This window comes from Diabrotica virgifera, chromosome 5, assembly GCF_917563875.1.
Source record: "Diabrotica virgifera virgifera chromosome 5, PGI_DIABVI_V3a".
In the NCBI taxonomy this organism is placed as follows: domain Eukaryota; kingdom Metazoa; phylum Arthropoda; class Insecta; order Coleoptera; family Chrysomelidae; genus Diabrotica; species Diabrotica virgifera.
In genome coordinates, this window is record NC_065447.1 from 41,644,607 (window position 1) to 41,652,665 (window position 8,059).

Here is an 8,059-nt window from a genome sequence, read left to right on the forward strand (position 1 = left end):
TTTTGTAATTTCTAGTTTGTCGATCCTTTAATAAAAAGGGTCCGCAAAAATCTGTACCTGTATTATAGAAAGGCCGTTGAGGCGTTACTCGATGCTCTGGTAAATCTCCCATCAAATATGGAGTGGGAGAAGCACTAAAGCGAAAACAAGGTAAGCATTGCCTCACAACTTGTTTGATTAAGTTTCTGCCAGAAGTAGGCCAAAACCGTTCTCGTATTGAGGCTAGTAATAGTTGTGGCCCTGCATGAAGAAGGCGCAAATGTTCTTGATTTACAATTAATTTAGAAAGTACATGTTTACCGGGTATTATTGCAGGATGTTTCTTTTGAAAATCAAATTTGGAATGTTTAAGTCTGCCACCAACTCTAATTATGCCCTTGTCATCTAAAAATGGGGCTAATCGTAAAATCTTACTTTTAGAGTTAATAGGTTTGATTTTGATAAGTCAAGATATTCGTTCGGAAATTCTTGCCTTTGAACAATTCTAATAAGAGTATTTAGAGCATGATTAAGTTCTTGAGCATCAAGTGCTCCGGATTTTCTATTTGCCTTAGGTACACGGCAATTATCAAAGAATCGATAACAATAAGCAGTGACTCGTTGAAGCTTGTTAAGACTAGAGAATCTGTTGATAAGATCTAGTCCTTCAGTAACTGTAGACTGAAAGGAAATTAATTTTTCTTTGCGCCTCTCAGGTAGATCAGAATTACCTATAGTGTTTGAAACACCAGTGGGCCATTGTTCTTCAGGATACAGCAACCACTTAGGGCCATTCCACCATAGAGAATGATCAATTAAAGACGTAGGGCTAAGACCCCGAGAGAGCAAGTCTGCTGGATTTTCATGAGTATTGAAGTATCTCCAAGAATCCGAATTTGTTAATGATTGTATTTGTGTCACTCTATTAGCGACAAAAATTTTCCATTGAGTAGAAGGAGATTTGATCCATGATAAGACTATAGTTGAGTCACACCAGTAGAAGATTTGAGTAATAGAAAGATCTAAAGAGATTATGACCTTTTGAGTCAACTCTGCCAGCAATAAGGCTGCGCACAATTCGAGCCTAGGAATCGTAATTGTTTTGAGGGGAGCCACTCTTGTTTTAGAGCAAAGTAAGTGGCAATGATAAGTACCCTCTGAATCTAAGGATCGAATGTATATACAAGCACCGTATGCCATTTCACTGGCGTCAGAGAAGCCATGGATTTCTAATAGAAGTGGATTGCTAGGTAGAACATGCCTAGGTATTTTTAATGTATTTAAATCTTGAAGTTGATTATGGAATTTAATCCAGCTGGTATAAAGGTCTTGTGGGATTGATTCATCCCAATCAAGTTTGTGTTGCCACAATTTTTGAATAATGCATTTTGCTATGATTATTGCAAGTTGAACTAATCCTAATGGGTCGAATATTTGAGAAACACAAGATAGTATTTTTCGTTTTGTTGGACATGAATTGTAAGGAGATTTTATTGAAAATTGTAGTGTGTCAGATTGAGAGTTCCAGAGAAGACCTAAAGTTTTGTTATTGCAATCCTCACCGAAATTTAATATGATATTATCTCCTTCAGATTGTTCACAAAGTACTTCTGGTGCATTGCACATGAATTTACGGAGTGGAAAGCCACCAGAAATGAGAATTTCAGAAAGCTTTTGTTTAAGATATATTGCCTCATCAACTGATGAACACCCTGTGCAAAGATCATCAACGTAAAAGTCCTTTGCGATTATTCTGCTAATGTCTGGATGTGTATCTTTACATTGTATTGACAGTTCCTTTAAGCATCTCGTAGACAGAAAGGCTGCAGGTGCTGTGCCGTATGTAAGTGTATTTAATTGATACGTGTGTATTTCTGATTCAGGATTAGACCTCCAAAGAATAAGTTGTAGCGAGCGTTGTGATGAATCTACCAATACTTGCCGGTACATTTTAGTTATGTCTCCGGTCAGCATAATATTATGTTTTCTTGCCCGTAAAACTATAGAAAATAGATCATCTTGAATAGTTGGACCGGCTACTAAAATGTCATTAAGTGATAAGCCACTAGTTGTTGTAGCTGATCCATTGAAAACGACTCTTAACTTAGTAGTAGTACTTGACTCCTTTACCACGCCGTGGTGGGGTAAATAATAGCAAGGTTTATCTGATAATTCAGAGTCATTTATCTTGCTCATGTGACCAAGGGCTTCGTATTCGCTTAAGAAATCTGTATAGTTAGACTTTAGTTCAGGATTTCTTTGTAATCGTTTCTCTAAATTGAATAAGAATTTGGTTGCTACTTCCTTTGAATCGCCAAGAGAGCAAACCGGTTTCTGAAACGGTAGTTGGACGATAAATTGACCCAACGAGTTTCTAATTGTAGTAGTTTTGAAGAGTTCTTCACAGAGAATGTCATCTGAAGATGAGGATTTAGGAACATTGATTTCTTCAATTTCCCAGAATTTAGCTATTTGTGAATGAATAGCCTGATCAGAAGTGCTTAGATTGCATAAGATAGAAATGTTAGAAGGTTGTATGAACTGGGGTGAATGTATAGTACCCGAGACGATCCAACCAAATTGAGTTTTTTGCAATGTAGGCAAATGCTTGCCAAGTTTTACCTGACCTACCATGAGCAGATCCCAGAAGTTATCAGCACCAATCAAAATGTCGATTGGACCGGGTTCATTGAATGTTGGGTCTGCTAGTATCAGATTATGAGGAATTTTTAGGCTTGACGTATTAATAAAGTTTGAGGGTATTCTGCTTGTGATTTTAGGAATAACTAAACATTTGAAACTTGTTTTAAACGGAACTTGACGTGCTTGAACCGACACAACAGTTTGTTTTAGAATATTTGTTGTTTTTTGCCCAACCCCTGTAATAGAACATTGTATTGGAGTTGTATTTACGTTTAACTTGTTACACATTTCCTCAGAGATAAAACTTGACTCACTGCCGCTTTCAAGAAGTATACGACAAGAAAATACATTACCATGATTATCAAAAATGTCTACCAGGGCAGTTGACAACAAAACAATGCTTGGGGAATTATTACCTGCAATTAAACAATTTGAGCTAATTTCAGGAGAATCAGAAGTTTCAGTGGAATGGTTAGCATTAAAATTGGAGTTATGATTATTTTGCGAGGTATTTCTTCTAGATGTATCAGGATTATTCGAGTTGAAATTTTGATTGTTATCTTGATTATTGACACCAAAGTGTAACAGGGTGTTGTGATTACTATCACATTTTCGACAATGCATAGACCGACACTGGTTAGTTGAATGATTATTTCGCAGACAATTGACACAAAGTTTCAATTTTTTGACCTCAGCTAGTCTAGACCTTGGACTTAACTCGATAAATGATTTACAGTTATAAATTGTATGCTCTTTATTGCAAAAATAACAAGTTGGAGAATTACTTGAAAAAAGGCTTTTTACATTTTGTTTGACTTTATTACCTTGAATATTTAAAGTTTCCAAAATTCTGCATTTTTCAGATAGAAAATTGCAAAATATTTCTCCAGTTACCTTGTCATGTTTGGCGTATTCACTCTCCCATTCACGACGAGTTGTTGAGTCCAGCTTTATGGAGAATAAATGAATTATCAATGCGTCCCAGGAATCTACAGGTTCTTCTAGGACTTTTAAGGCTCTTAAATGCCGATTCATGCCATCTAGAATGTTTCTTAATTCTACATGGCATTCTTTTGTAGCAGGTTTTGTCTCGAATAAGGCTTTTATATGGTTCTTTTTTAATAGAGGTTTATTTTCATAGCGTTGAACTAGTAGATTCCATGCGACACTGTAATTATTTGCTGATATTTCAAGCGATTTCAATAAATCCGCTGCTTGACCTTTTAACGATAAGCGCAAGTAATGGAATTTATTGATATCAGGTATGGATTTGTCATTATGAATTAATGCTTGAAAGGTATCTTTATAGAACAAGGATTGATCGAAACTCCCATCGAAATACGGTAAACTTATGGAAGGCAGCTTAACGTGGTGTGTTGGTGCATTAGAACTATTAGGATTGCTAGAGATTGATGCATTTGCTACCTGTTGATAAGTAGACTTATTTAAGATTGCTTGACCCTCAGAAACGACACTAAAATAGCTATCTTCAAATTCTAGACGCTCGTTTTGATTTGCTACATCATTGCTAGTCTCTAAACATTCTATTTGAATCTGAATGTCATCGAAAGCTTGAAAAAGAGGTTCAATTTTTGATAGTCTAATTTCAAGCTGAGCAAAATCAGGATTATTTTTTGATTTTTCTTTATCTAGATAGGTTTTGAATTTTGTTATTTGAGATTTACAATTTCCACGCGTGATGTGGAGCCTTTTGAGCTCAGAAGCAAGCTCATCGTTTTTTTGGGATGGAACATTTTGTTCCTGCGACATTTTGAATAATAATAGTGTTAATAAAAATGTACTGTTAAATGTAAACCTACCTTAATATGTGTAAATGTAAAATAACAAAATGTAGAATGTGATGTAAAATGCCAAGAATAAGCCCGTAAGTAGACAACGTAAGGTTTAAAAATGGTTTAAAATGCTTATTATAATCGATAGAATTAAAAAAAAAGGTTAAATATAAGAAGTGACGCAATATAATGTAAGTAGGAGTTTAAAATAATGTGAAAAATGTATGTAAATTCAGAAAGAAATAATGTTATATTTTATAAAGTAATGAAACGTTTGAGAAAGAATAAAGTGAATAAATCAAGTCGAAACGAGGATAAAATCGTAAAGGAATTGGTAGAATAGAATATAGAACGCTTACACTGACCTTTTGACTCTCGTTCCGGATGATCTGCTTCTCGTCTGCTTATCGTCGAAAAATGCGGCCTGGATTGTCACAGCGATTTTTCGGAATTTTGCACAATAACTAACTAATAATTATAATTACACTGATTAATCCGGCTCGAAGGACCAATTTAATTATGTACGAATTTTATACATAAGAAATGTTTTTAGAATAATAAACTTTTAATGAATTTAAATACATATAAATAAAGTTTACAAATTGTACATGTTATGTATTTGAATGTTGAATGAAGAATGTCCTCGGGTTCTGTGTCCTTCCGGGGTAGTCGGGGTTGGCAGATGTCGGTACCAGGTACGAGCGGTACGGCCGCGCGGGGGGTGAAGGGATGGTTGGCCTCTGCATCTTAATATTTGTACTACGGGGGTGATCGAATAGTTAAACAATTACAGTTAAACTATTCTACTTACTTTAAATTAATATTACGTATTTTCTTTTTGTTTTTAAATTTCTTCTACAATTAACTAATTGGTCTTACTAAAAACCTATTTCAATACCAGAATAATATAAAAAAATAATCCTATCGAAACGTATCTATTATTCGATAAATCGATTAATTTAGTTTTCGAACCAACTAGGTATGTTAGTCACGTACCGTGGTCACGTGATAGTATTTAAAGGAGGCTTTTTAAAGGAGTATGGAAAATTTCACCGGTGAAATTTTCCATACTCTAAGAAAGGAGGAAGGAGGAGAAAGGCTTGGTAGTACGTCATCACCGTGCGCGATTTGAAAATTAGACTCAATTAGACATCATTATTTAGCTCCTGTGATATTTTTAAAGAAAAAAATAGCAAAAATAGCTTCAAATCAAGGTTGGATTGAAATAGTTATGCTAAATGATTTAAAAATGCAAATAGTATTATTTACATTACTTTTACGTGAAATACATCTAATTTTTCGACGTCCATAAAATACAGTGAGTAAAATTCAAGCGATACCTATTTAACCAACACCGTTGTAACATTTTGTTTTCCAAAATATTTCTCAAAATTTAACCAAAGGAAGTTATTTCTGTTTCGTGATTATTACGTGAAATAAACGTACCTTTGCGATGTAACCGACATTCACACCTATTATAAAAACATTTACTATATTCGTCATTATGCTTTTATATTATTCTAATGTCAAACATGTATAAAGGAAGCAGTAATATATAGGTGAATGATTTGGCACTGAAATACGTTTTTTTTCCCGTCATAAATCACCGAGTTACGTATTCGTTGAAATTTGCCGTAAATTTAACGTAATCATCACGTAACTGGGCTCAAACCTGTTTGCTGGGAAGAAAGCAGAGCAACTATTTAGAATAGCTCAAAACAGAGACAGTTTCGCCATGTTAATCGTCAACGTCAAGGGGACTTGACAGGGCACGTTAAGAAGAAGAACTTATTAAAATATACATTATAGAACTTTTTAGGGACTTTCGGCCCTCGGTAATAAAGTAATCTTTCATTCTGCGTTTAAACTTTTCAAAAATATTTATTAGTTTTCTCAGGATTCGAAAAAAATGAATAAATTTAAAACACATTGAAAACTTTGACGTTCGTCAAAATTTTGCATTTTGCTCCGTTCCTCTTAAATGGTTGAATTGACTTGAGTTGTATAACATGTTGTACGACGAATCGTATAGTCTGTGGATTGTGTTAGTCCACAAGCAATGGCTGCCGTGGACATTTGTGGTAATCCCCAAAAAAGTCAAGTCCAACACGCTGCTTAGCCACATTTAGTCACACTTTTTAATATAATAATATTTATTTGCTAGTATTTTATTGTGCTAGTGGTTTTAATAGGGTCAAAATATGACAACAAGAGAAAATATGACATGACTAACATGATCGACTTTTACTGACCCAAGTATCTTACAATTGTAGTCCAGGAACCGAAGCTTTTCACCTCGCAATTTTTACAGAATGGATCGATTTGCTTGAAAATTTTAGAATAAGTAGTGGATAGTCCAAGGATCAAAATTTATATCATGCCGAAAGTCGCTTTTACCATGGGGGTGGTTGCCACTCCGTCTCGGTGGTGGAAATTTTTTATTATATTTTAATCGCAAAAGTTGGTAAAAACGTTCATTTTAAACAAAAAACTTTCTATACATTTTTTTGATAAAATTGATAGTTTTCGATTTATTCGCTATCGAAAGTGTTAGTTTTATATCGAAAAAATCAATGTTTTTCGATAATACTCATTTACGATTCACTCAATTTTTGCCGAAGGAAATTTTTTTTAAACCAAAATCTTGGGAATTAAATAAATTACAATTTCATATTGAAACATTTTTTCGTATCACTGATGCTAATCTTTCTATTCTGAAGAAAATGGCAATTTTTATCAACCTACAAAAATTCTTTATTCGCTTATAACTCCAGTTTTTTAAAAACTAATTACTCTTAGCCAGTTAGACTTCTAGAATCTGTTAATAATACTCAAAATAAAGAAGAATGAATAAGGTCAATGACTAAAAACACCGCTAACTTACATTATTATGCTTCCAATTGGATTTCTCTCCTTTTTTCAAAAAAATATATTGACTTTTTAACTGTAACTTTATTACTTTTTATCTTAGAAAGTTTGTTAAAAAAAATTTGCAGGCTTTTGCAAGATCTATAAGACTATTAATATTAAATCTTTATAAAATTCTCAGTCGCAAAAAGAGGAGACTTTGAAAGGGTTAGTAAAGGTGGTTTTTGCATGTTATTGCAAGTTTTAATTGTCAATAGCTCACTCAATTTTTGCCATAGAAAAAATTTTTGCAAATCAGATTCCTGCAAATTAAATAAAACTACAATTTCATATTGAAACGTTTTTTCGTATCTCTGATGCTAATCTTTCTATTCTGAAGAAAAAGCCAATTTTTTCCAAACTACAAAAATTCGTTATTCACTTTTCACTCCATTTTAATAAAAACTAATCATTCTAAGCCGGTCAAACTTCTAGAACCTATTAATCATACATAAATAAAGAAGAACAAATAAGGTCAATGACTAATTTTAATTAGGGTGGTGATTAGGAGGTTGCTTCCGGTCACTTTTTCGCTGAAAAAAATAGAGACTGACACTCTTTTCATTATAAGTAACTTAATTTTTGAGCTAGAGACTATTTTTTTATTTCTGGAGATAGATATTTTTAAATACTTTAAATTAGTTTAAATAGGTTATCCTCGAAAAATGCATAGTTTTCCCGTGTTTTGACTTTGAAACTACAATATTTATCATTTGACGAAGAACTAACATATAATA